The sequence below is a fragment of the Triticum urartu genome, chromosome 1 (genome assembly GCF_003073215.2).
Source record: "Triticum urartu cultivar G1812 chromosome 1, Tu2.1, whole genome shotgun sequence".
Taxonomy (NCBI): domain Eukaryota; kingdom Viridiplantae; phylum Streptophyta; class Magnoliopsida; order Poales; family Poaceae; genus Triticum; species Triticum urartu.
In genome coordinates, this window is record NC_053022.1 from 25,776,751 (window position 1) to 25,789,756 (window position 13,006).

The 13,006-nt window shown below is 48.3% G+C and overlaps 1 pseudogene; it reads right to left on the bottom strand.

The window, feature by feature from the left end:
• Window positions 1–209: 209 nt before the first annotated feature.
• Window positions 210–13,006, bottom strand: part of LOC125532625 — a 34,974-nt pseudogene continuing 22,177 nt past the window's right edge.

Consider the following 13,006-nt stretch of genomic DNA (forward strand, 5'->3'; position numbering starts at 1 on the left):
GGCATCGCCGGTCCTAGAAGACAACAACAGAGTTCGATGGAGTTCTTTTCCTATCAGAAGGGTTGTCAAGAAGCATGCCACCTTCGCTAATTGGCGGTTTACTCCTCTGCGATAACTGAGCATCATTCACTCGTGTTCGACAGTTCCTTGTCGACAAAGCATCAATCAAACTCTCTACCTATGGTCTGAAACAAATTGGCCTCTGCAAACTAGTGTGACCAACTTGCTCTGTTCTGTAATATCCTCTCTACATAGCGTCCAAGCTGAGGCGAGATAGATCCGCAGCACCCTGGACACATTTCTTGTAAGACACGTCTTCAGTGGTGCCGTCGTTCCGCACCAAAATGAAACACCTTGTGCCTGGGCGACTGGGATGATGTCCGATCTGCAAACAGCACACCGTCACTTAATCACAGGGTCACTATTATAAGATGTTTTGGATATTTCAATATAAATTACATACGGACTGAAATAAGTGAACAAACACACTTAAATGTGTCTGTATACATCCGATTCAGAAAAAAGTTGCAACATCTTATAATAGTGAACGGAGGCAGTAGAATTCAAGAGTAGCCATATTGCACTGCAAAATAGTCCAGTTGACTAGCACAGATTAAGTGGACAGCTCATTTGCACATTTGCATGTCACCACCAAGAATATTAGCACGTATACCAAACGAAAAAACAGATGCACACAAAGATGTAAGAAAACTAATCCTGTAATTTTTGGAAACAATAGAAATCCTGTTAATACAGCCATCTGTAGTTGTCCACATTCATATCAGTGGAATTGTAGAATTATGAAGCTATGAGAAAAACAGAAACACATTTATATTACCTTTATATTTCTTATTCCAGCACCAATCTTTTCACGCCCTCTGGGATGAAATCTCAGGGCCTCAATCACATGTGATTTATCTAGCTCCACGGCATATGCATTTAATTGGTACCTTCATGCGAGTAAAACGTGCTATCATATAAGAAAGTAATTAAGATAAAACTTCAAACGGGATAAAAACTAATATACACAATACAATTCCATGGATAGTGATAGGGGGAATTACTTTCATAGCATTTTCTGCAAGCAAGTGTGCATATCAATAATATTGTCCCATATACCAACTGTAGCACCAAGAGAGTTCTGTTCCACAGATATGGTGCTACCATTTAAGACAGCGCCAACCGACACTTCCCGAACTTCAGGGCCATGTAGGAAGTCATAGATGTTCTCATTTGGTATGAGTGCATGCTCCTTGAGAAAAATTTAAACATTAGCATCGAACTGAACATATGTATACATCAAGTATAGTAAGGAGAAAATATATTTTTATCCATTTATCACTTGGCCAAGATTGACTCACTGGTTTCAGAATAATCCAGAGACAGGCTGTTCAAAGCCCACAGCTTTATCTCGGACAAGTATCTGGGAAAATATATGTGGCACTATGCTCTCGTTAACTAAATGCATGACACTAGAAGTGGGGTAGAGGGTGATTTCTATGTGAAGGCCTCAATTTGTTTGAGCTGTTTTTCATTTTTGGGAGTACAAAGAAATGCCTTCAAGAAATTATGTGCCTAAATTTGGCAGCAATTATAATACTCACCTTCCCAGAATACATAATCTTTAAAGGACCCGACGTCCCAGTAGAAGGCTCCTTGCCCCAGGCCATTGCATCTACAGTACCACAGAGATAGTCCACTGAAGATTGCTTTGCAGCATTTATAAAACTATGCGCAGGCCTCTACAGAAAATAACATCAAATGAGAATTTGTTCACCACACTTTAAAAAGACAACTCTTGTAGTAAACAGTCACTCAGAGTAGCATAAATTACTCACGGAAAAACATGCTTCAGAAAATGGAGATGAGATTGCTAATCGAGTCCGCTGTTGCTTTAAACCTTGACTGCTTAGTCCATGTAACTGCCCACTTACAGACAAGCAATCTGCCATGACCAGCAAGTGTTTGCGATGAATGTTCCTTCCAATATCATCAGTTTTTGATCTTAAAGACTGTACAAGGAATGAGGAAACATCAAATGCTAAAGTCGAAATTATCACGGGCAATCAGGCTTAAAAAAATTGACCCAAATGTTTACGGAGAAGTCAAAATCAAAACAGAGAGAAGTAAATATATACTTCAACAAAATATTTCCACGCTGAGTCTGTGCCATATGAGCAGAAAATATCATATACACTCCCTGTCCGGCTCCATTCCCAGTCAATCAACGCCATAATTGCAACGCAAGACTTTTGTAGAGTAGCCCAAAATATCCCACTCTTGTTGCAATGCTCAGACATAACAACTTTCACAACAGGTTCACCGTCTTCATGACACTGGATCTCCACATCCTTAAATTCCAAAAATCCTGCAAAAGAAAACAAGTAGTGCACATCATATATTATCTGCATATTGTTTACTGAAGGAATCAAGGAACTATGTATTCTTTGATAAAAGTCACATAAGGGGTCCTCCGTCCCTGAAACCACCGGCCCCATCCCCCGCGTCCCTTTCCGAGGCGACACGGGGGAACCCTAGCCGCCCCCGCCGCCGGCCTTCAATTCCTCCACCCTCCCCCCCCCTCGCCGCCGCCGAGAGCCACCGCTGGGCAAAGCCCAGGCAGTGCCGGCGGCGGCGGGGCTTCTCCCCTGGCGCGGCTTCCCTTCTTCCTCGCGGCGGCTTAGTCACTCCCGGTGGGCTTGGTGGAGCGGCGCTTCGAAGCTCTGGCGGCGGCTCGCTTTGCGGCAGGTTGGAGGGCTTGTCCTTGTCTGGTGGTGCCGCCTAGACAGCGGCTGCGGCCTAGGGCTCTTGACCCCAGATTGGATCTGGGTGGTGCTCGGGCCTGGCCGTGGTTGCCTGTCAGGCATGGTGGCGGCGAGTCTCGCGACCTCTGGGCATCGTGGAGGTGCCGGCGGCGGCGTGTGCTCAGCCTGGTGATGGCGGCGGCCGTGCACGGGAGTTGGATTCTTCCGAACAGATCTGGGTGAAAACTTGCTTTCGGCTACTGCCAAGGCCGGCGATGGCGGCGCTATCTGCATCGTTCCCTTCTTGAAGGCATCGCCGTGAAGAAGTTCAAGGCCACTCTCTGCTACCTCCGGGGGAAACCCTAGACCGGATGATGGCGGCGCTCTAGTGTCGTTCCCCCCTTCGGGCGTCATTCTTGGAGGTACACACGTGATCGAGGGACCAGAGGAAGGATTCTTTGGTGGAGCGGTGTGTCATCTCACTCATTGATGGCGGCGGATCACGGCGGCATGGTGCTATGGTGACTCGGCGTCCGATGCGCATAGATGGACTCGCGCAGGAGGGTGACGCGGTCTGGCGTCGTGGTGGCGTCGACGGCAACTAGACCGGACAAGGTAGATGCATCAGTACAGCTCTGAAGATGGATTGGTGGTAGGTGGCTGCGGCGGCCTCATACCCGGCAGGCGTCCTGGTTGAGGAGTGTGCCGGACCGGTGGGTGCCCCATACCCGGCAGGCGTCCTGGATGGCTTTAGTCTTATTGTTGTATTACTTTGTAAGGTCTTGTGTGAACAATTAATAAAGTGGCTGCATGCATCGTCCAGATACAGAGGCAGGGGGTCTTCCTCCTTTTCTAAAAAAAACATAAGGGGTCCTCGGATTTGTGATAACATCAGAACTCAGAAGACTGGAATCATACAAGTTGCACCTAAAACAATTTTACATTTGTACCATGAAACATAGAAAAATAAAATTATATAATTTAGAACTTGATCTAGGAATTATTAAGGATTCCATGGCATGAATATATAGAGAACATATTTCGAAAAATCTATCGAACAATAATAACCTTTCACTGGTATGGCCAGGAGGCTTGGAATCACCCTTTTCTTGATACTGTCCAATTGAGACATGGAGTTCGATTCATCCTGTGTTACCACCACAGTGATGCAACAAGTCTGCTTGCTGACGCACGCATTGCCAGCAGAACATTTGCTGCAGGGTAGAAGTATGTTATATGTCAAAATATATATTGCAGAAGCACAAAGGGAAAAGTAAAGTAGGTAATTGCATAATGTACCACACTTAAGACCTAAGCGCTACATAATCTACAATGCATCTCATGTTGCCTTGCCTGATATGTTTATTGAAATACTGATGTGTCAATATCACTTGGGCAGGCAATCCAATAATTGGACATAGCTACTTGAGGCCTTGAGATGAATGAATCAAGCAAAAAGAATTACGATCTATTTGCCATCTACTTTATCCTCCCAATCCCTATTCTAACCCCTCTCCCACACAGCTGCCTGACCATCTTCACAGCGGTATTTACTGTTCATGACAACTATCATTTTTACAAAGAAATGAAGCATGCACTAAAAAATGATGCTGCTGACATGCAATTAAGCATGAGATACACCAAAATGTTTATCCTTATTGGTAAACATCACACATATGTTGCCATGAATATTAGTGATTAGTGATATCTACCTCACTGAGGGAGGGCAAAAAGTACAGAGTTGAGTATTTAAGGAAGAGGGATGATACTGTACGTATCTTCATTTTCAGGTTAGGGAGAACATAGAAGCAGTTGTAGTGTGGTTAGGCAACAGGAAACAGAGAAACATACAGATACTCATTTTAGGCCTCCTTTGGTTCATAGAGTAGGAAAATTATAGAAATAGAAAAATCATAGGAAATGAGATGACATGCATCTCAAATCCTATGAGTAGGAATAGGAAAGGAGATGTCCTTTGTTTCACATCATAGGATTTTTTTCATTGAGTCTAGGCTAATGTTTATTTTCCTATGAAATGTGGAGGATAGGAAGATTTCCTCCATAGGAATAATATTCCATTCCTACAAACCAAAGAGCTCTATAGGATTTTTTTCTTATAAAAATCCTACCCTATGAAATTCCTATAAAATTCCTCCAAACATGACTTTTTTTTACGGGAAGACAAAGTTTCTGTCTTTCTGAACTTACCCCTTTGAGATATAAACATCAGGCATCACATTGTTTGGCTTGTTTCTCGTGGCATTGTATTGTTCTGTAAGCTCTTCTACAACAAGTGCTAGTCCCAATCTTTTTCTCGTCATAAATTCCTGCATGTGCAATTGTGCGTACAAGTTTAAATATTGAAGACATCGGCTTATTTTATCCCTCATAAAATAGGAAATGCGGTCATTTTGCTTCAAAATAATACCGAAAAAGGCTTTCACCCTGCTTTATATTATAAAGCAAATGCCCAAGCCAACATCCAACAAGGTTCAAACACACACACACACACAAGGTCCAGACAGACAAGTAGTCAAAGGGTTAATGCTGAGGGCACAGCTCAACAAGCCCTGAAAAAACACAAAAGAGCGCACGCGCCGGGTGCGACACAGCATCTAGTCGGGCTCCGGGGGTGGCGGAGGGAGCGGAGGCGCCAAGCGGAAGGCCATCGATCGAAGGTCGGCGAGGAGGGTGCTGATGACGTCCCGGTCCTGGGGGCGGCTAAGCTGCCGCCAGAGCTGCAAATAACCACACATTTTAAAAATGGAGTCAGTAGCACACCGAAGAGGCACCTTCTGTATGACAAGCTTATTGCGTATGGTCCATAGCGTCCAGGCAAGGACCCCAATGCAAAGCCATCTAATATGCCTGTAGCGAGGGGGGAGGCCTGAATTTTCGCAAGCAGATCAGGGAAGTTGGTGTTGCACCATTGGCCCCCAACCGTTTCGCGGAAACAGGACCAAAGGAACTGTGCCGTGTAGCACGAGAAGAAGATGTGGTTGGCATCCTCTACCGTGCCGCACATGGGGCACATCCCATCTCCAGGTCCATGACGCTTAAGGACCTCTACGCCGGACGGGAGGCGACCGCGGATCCATTGCCACAGGAAGATCATGATCTTCAGGGGTAGGCGGATGTCCCAGATCAAACTGAAGGGCTCGGGGGCCATCGATGGGGCGATAGCCGCGTAGAGGGATTTGGTGGAGAAGCAGCTGGAGGGTTCCAGACGCCAAGAGATGGTGTCCGGGGTGTCGGTGACGTCCATAGGGAGAAGGGCGATGTCCTGGAGGAGGACATCCCAAGCTGCAACCTCAGGGGGGCCAAAGGGGCGGCGGAAAGCGAGGCGCCCTAAGTCAATAAGGGCCGCCTCGACAGATACCCGAGGGTTAACAGCGATGTCGAAGAGCACTGGAAAACGCGCGGCCAGGGGGGTGTCGCCAAGCCACCTATCAAACCAGAACAGGGTCGAGTACCCAGTGCCCACCGAAATGGATGTGCCAATGCGAAGCACGGGCAGCAGCTGGACGACGGCCTGCCAAAACTAGGAGCCGCCTGAGCGCTGACAGAATGCGAGAGGCTGTCCACGAAGGTACTTGTTCTGGATGATAGTAAGCCAGAGACCTCCCTCTCCATTGGCAATGCGCCAGAGCCAACGGGTCAGGAGGGCAATGTTCATGCGTCGGGAGGACAAGATCCCAAGACCGCCCTGGTCCTTGGGTTTGCAGATATCTGGCCAGCTGACCATGTGGTATTTCTGCTTACCCCCCTCCCCAGCCCAGAAGAATCTGGATTGGTATTTGGCGATCTCCTGGTGAAGGGTTTCATGGAGGCTATAGAAGCTCATGAGGAACCAAAGGAGGCTAGCAAGCGAAGAATTGATAAGGATGACGCGAGCAGCCTTCGACAGCCAGCGCCCTTTCCAGGGCTCAACGCGATGTTGCATACGGGTCACCGTGGGGTGAAGATCGGCCATGGTGAGGCGCGAATCACTAATGGGGATCCCCAGATAGGTCGTGGGGAAAGAACCCAGCCGACAATTTAGTCAGTCAGCAATAGCCTGTGCTTCCTCCAAGGGGTAACCGAGAACCATCACTTCGCTCTTATCGAAGTTGATGGTTAGACCCGACATTTGTTGGAAGCACAGGAGGAGGAACTTCAGGTTAGTAATATCTAGAGCGGATCCCTCCACCATTATAATGGTATCATCCGCATATTGAAGGATGGAGACCCCTTCCCCTCCAACTAGGTGGGGGACTAAGCCGCGGATATGACCAGCGGCCTTGGCCTTATCCAGGATGGATGCCAGGGCATCGACCACCATGTTGAACAAGAACGGCGAGAAAGGGTCACCCTGACGGACCCCACAGAGGGTGGGGAAGTAGGGCCCAATGTCTCCGTTGATGTTCACCGCGGTCCGGCCACAGGAGACAAGCTGCATGATGCAAGTCACCCAACGGTCGTCGAAGCCCTTGCGAAGCAACACTTCCCGCAAGAATGGCCAGTGTACCGTGTCGTATGCTTTGTGAAAGTCTAGCTTTAGGAAGACCGCGCGATGGCGTTTCAGCCGAACCTCGTGGAGGACTTCGTGGAATACTAACACCCCATCAAGAATAAATCAGCCTTGTATGAAGGCGGATTGGTTCGGATGGCTAATCGTGTCAGCGAGGAGGGTCACCCTATTGGCGTACCCTTTGGCCAGGATCCGGAAAATCACATTAATCACTATGATTGGGCGAAACTAGCGAATGTCAGAAGCGCCCGGGACCTTGGGGATGAGGGTCACAATCCCATAATTGAGGCGCCCAAGGTCCATGGAGCCCGAATAAAATTCTCAAACAGGGCCATGACCTCCGGCTTGATGGTAGGCCAGAACGTCTTGAAGAACGTCACGGGCAGGCCATCCGGACCCGGGGCCGAGGAGGGGTTCATCCCCTTAATGGCTGCGAGGACCTCGTCCTCATCAAAAGGGGCGACTAATGCCGCATTGGCCTCAGCCGAGACCAATTGCGTACCCGACCAAGTGTCGGGGGCGAGACTGGTCCCACCCCGCGGGGTGGGGGTGATTAAATAGGGCTTTATAGAAGCCGTCTACATGGGTATGGATGGCCGAGGGGAGAACGATAGGCATGCCGCCATCCCACAGGCAGTGGATGGAATTGCGACGACGCCGGCCGTTCGCCACCGCCTGGAAATAGGCGGTGTTGGCATCACCCCGAAGCACCCACCGTTGGGTACCGCGCAAGTGCCACTAGGCCTCTTCATCGGTGTAGATGGTGGAGAGCTGGTCTTCAAGGTCGTATTGCAACATCCACTCATCTGGGGAGATCCCGGTCGAGTCGGCGCGGGCGTCCAGGGCTTGGATAGCCGACAGTAGGGCCTTTTTGCGATCTCTAAGGTCCCAGCCAAGGTTAGCCCCCCAACCCTTCATGAATTGGCGGGCGAGCTTGGCGCAGAAGTGCCACGAGTCCACAACAGACATGGAGCGATGGGGTGCAGAGCGAGCGGAAATCCAGCGAGCGACGACAGCCTCCCGGAAGCTGGCCTGATTGAGCCAGAAGGGCTCAAACCGGAATCGCGGCGGGGTGGAAGACCGCTCGTCGGCGGTGGAGAGGAGGGGGACATGGTCAGACCCGATCCGGGTGACAGCCCGGAGCGAGGCCAGGGGGCAGCGTAATTCCCATTCCGGGGAAACTAGGACACGATCCAAGATGGATTGTGTCGGGTCAATCTGCCAGTTCGTCCAGGTGAACCTGGCCCCCGTCCGATCAAGCTCGCGGAGCCCCAGCTCTACGATCCAATCATTGAATAACTGCATCCGGGGGAAGTTAATCCGATCATTATTCTTCTCATCCGGGGATCGGATGAGGTTAAAGTCTCCGCCCACGAGAACTAGGAGGAGGGAGTTAGAGATCTTCAGCTGTAGCTCTGCTAAGAAGGCCGGGGAGCGGCGGTGGTCCGCCGGTCCGTATACAATTATGACCTCCCATTAGAAGTTCAGGGCACGCTCGAAGATCTCCATACTAATGAAGAATTTGCCCCGGTCCATGCTACCCACCTCAAAGGTGTTGGGGAACGTTGTAGAAAACAAAAAATTTCCTATGGTTTCACCAAGATCCATCTATGAGTTCATCTAGCAACGAGTGATCAGATTGCATCTACATACCTTTGTAGATCACGCGCGGAAGCGTTCAAAGAACGGGGATGAGGAAGTCGTACTCGACGTGATCCAAATCACCGGAGATCCTAGCGCCGAACGGACGGCACCTCCGCGTTCAACACACGTACGGTCAGCGTGACGTCTCCTCCATCTTGATCCAGCAAGGGGGAAGGAGAGGTTGATGAAGATCCAGCAGCACGACAGCGTGGTGGTGGATGCAGGGGTCACCGCAGCAGGGCTTCGCCGTTCTACTGCGAGAGGGAGAGGTGTAGCAGGGGAGAGGGAGGCGCCAAGACTCAAGGGTGCGGCTGCCCCTCCCTCCCCCCTTTATATAGGCCCCCTAGGGGGTGCGCCGGCCCTAGGGGGGGCGGCGGCCAAGGGGTGGAGCGCCCCCCACCCTAGGGTTCCCAACCCTAGGCGCATGAGGTGGGCCAAGGGGGGCACACCAGCCCACTATGGGCTGGTTCCCCTCCCCACTTAGCCCATGGGGCCCTCCGGGATGGGTGGCCCCACCCGGTGGACCCCCGGGACCCTTCCGGTGGTCCCGGTACAATACCGGTGACCCCTGAAACTCTCCCGATGGCTGAAACTGCACTTCCTATATATAATTCTTCACCCCCGGACCATTCCGGAACTCCTCGTGACGTCCAGGATCTCATCCAGGACTCCGAACAACTTTCGGGTTACTGCATATTCATATCTCTACAACCCTAGCGTCACCGAACCTTAAGTGTGTAGACCCTACGGGTTCGGGAGACATGTAGACATGACCGAGATGGCTCTCCGGTCAATAACCAACAGTGGGATCTGGATACCCATGTTGGCTCCCACATGCTCCTCGATGATCTCATCGGATGAACCACGATGTCAAGGATTCAAGCAACCCCGTATACAATTCCCTTTGTCAATCGGTACGTTACTTGCCCGAGATTCGATCGTCGGTATCCCAATACCTCGTTCAATCTCGTTACCAGCAAGTCACTTTACTCGTACCGTAATGCATGATCCCGTGACCAGACACTTGGTCACTTTGAGCTCATTATGATGATGCATTACCGAGTGGGCCCAGAGATACCTCTTCGTCATACGGAGTGACAAATCCCAGTCTTGATCCGTGTCAACCCAACAGACACTTTCGGAGATACCCGTAGTATACCTTTATAGTCACCCAGTTACGTTGTGACGTTTGGTACACCCAAAGCATTCCTACGGTATCCGGGAGATACATGATCTCATGGTCTAAGGAAAAGATACTTGACATTTGGAAAAACTCTAGCAAACGAACTATACGACCTTGTGCTATGTTTAGGATTGGGTCTTGTCCATCACATCATTCTCCTAATGATGTGATCTCGTTATCAATGACATCCAATGTCCATACTCAGGAAATCATGACTATCTGTTGATCAACGAGCTAGTCAACTAGAGGCTTACTAGGGACATGTTGGTGTCTATGTATTCACACATGTATTACGATTTCCGGATAACACAATTATAGCATGAATAAAAGACAATTATCATGAACAAGGAAATATAATAATAATCCTTTTATTATTTCCTCTAGGGCATATTTCCAACATTCTCCCACTTGCACTAGAGTCAATAATCTAGTTACATTGTGATGAATCGAACACCCATGGAATTCTGGTGTTGATCATGTTTTGCTCTAGGGAGAGGTTTAGTCAACGGATCTGCTACATTCAGGTCCGTATGTACTTTACAAATATCTATGTCTCCATCTTGAACATTTTCACGAATGGAGTTGAAGCGACGCTTGATGTGCCTGGTCTTCTTGTGAAACCTGGGCTCCTTGGCAAGTGCAATAGCTCCAGTGTTGTCACAGAAGAGTTTGATCGGCCCCGACGCATTGGGTATGACTCCTAGGTCGGTGATGAACTCCTTCACCCAAATTGCTTCATGCGCTGCCTCCGAGGCTGCCATGTACTCCGCTTCACATGTAGATCCCGCCACGACGCTCTGCTTGCAACTGCACCAGCTTACTGCCCACCATTCAAAATATACACGTATCCGGTTTGTGACTTAGATTCATCCAGATTTGTGTCGAAGCTAGCGTCGATGTAACCCTTTACGACGAGCTCTTCGTCACCTCCATAAATGAGAAACATTTCCTTAGTCCTTTTCAGGTACTTCAGGATATTCTTGACCGCTGTCCAGTGTTCCTTGCCGGGATTACTTTGGTACCTACCTACCAAACTTACGGCAAGGTTTATATCAGGTCTGGTACACAGCATGGCATACATAATAGAACCTATGGCTGAGGCATAGGGGATGACACTCATCTCTTCTATATCTTCTGCCGTGGTCGGACATTGAGCTGAGCTCAATTTCACACCTTGCAACACAGGCAAGAACCCCTTCTTAGACTGATCCATATTGAACTTCTTCAATATCTTATCAAGGTATGTGCTTTGTGAAAGACCTATGAGGCGTCTTGATCTATCTCTGTAGATCTTGATGCCTAATATATAAGCAGCTTCTCCAAGGTCCTTCATTGAAAAACTCTTATTCAAGTAGGCCTTAATGCTGTCCAAAAGCTCTATATCATTTCCCATCAAAATTATGTCATCTACATATAATATGAGAAATGTTACAGAGCTCTCACTCACTTTCTTGTAAACGCAGGCTTCTCCATAAGTCTGCATAAACCCAAACGCTTTGATCATCTCATCAAAGCGAATGTTCCAACTCCGAGATGCTTGCACCAGCCCATAAATCGAGCGTTGGAGCTTGCACACCTTGTCAGCATTCTTAGGATCGACAAAACCTTCCGGCTGCATTATATACAATTCTTCCTTAAGGAAACCATTAAGGAATGCCGTTTTGACGTCCATTTGCCATATCTCATAATCATAGAATGCGGCAATTGCTAACATGATTCGGACGGACTTCAGCTTCGCTACCGGTGAGAAAGTCTCATCGTAGTCAACCCCTTGAACTTGTCGATAACCCTTAGCGACAAGCCGAGCTTTATAGATGGTCACATTACCATCCGCATCTGTCTTCTTCTTAAAGATCCATTTATTTTCTATGGCTCGCCGCTCAATGGGCAAGTCAGTCAAAGTCCATACTTCGTTTTCATACATGGATCCTATCTCGGATTTCATGGCTTCCAGCCATTTGTCAGAATCCGGGCCCGCCATCGCTTCTTCATAGTTCGAAGGTTCACCGTTGTCTAACAACATGATTTCCAAGACAGGGTTGCCGTACCATTTTGGTGCGGAACGTGTCCTTGTGGACCTTCGAATTTCAGTAGGAGCTTGATCAGAAGTATCTTGATCATCATCATTAACTTCCTCTCTAATTGGTGCAGGCACCACAGGAACATTTTCCTGAGTTGCGCCACTTTCCGGTTCAAGAGGTAATACTTCATCAAGTTTTACTTTCCTCCCACTTACTTCTTTCGAGAGAAACTCCTTCTCTAGAAAGGATCCATTCTTGGCAACAAAGATCTTGCCTTCGGATCTGAGGTAGAAGGTATACCCAATAGTTTTTTTAGGCTATCCTATGAAGACGCATTTTACCCATGAGGCATGGTTCGCACGTGTCAAATGATTCGTAATCAAGAGACTCTAAAAGTCCATCTGCATGGAGCTTCTTCATGTGTTTGACACCTATGTGACCAAGGCGGTAGTGCCACAAGTATGTGGGACTATCATTATCAACCTTACATCTTTTGGTACTCACACTATGAATATGTGTAGCATTACGCTCGAGATTCATTAAGAATAAACCATTCACCATCGGAGCATGACCATAAAACATATCTCTCATATAAATAGAACAACCATTATTCTCGGATTTAAATGAGTATCCATCTCATATTAAACGAGATCCTGATACAATGTTCATGCTCAAACTTGGCACTAAATAACAATTATTGAGGTTCAAAACTAATCCCGTAGGTAAATGTAGAGATAGCGTGCTGACGGCGATCACATCGACCTTGGAACCATTCCCGACGCGCATCGTCACCTCGTCCTTCGCCAGTCTCCGCTTATTCCGCAGCTCCTGCTTTGAATTACAAATGTGAGCAACCGCACCGGTATCAAATAACCAGGAGCTACTACGAGTACTGGTAAGGTAC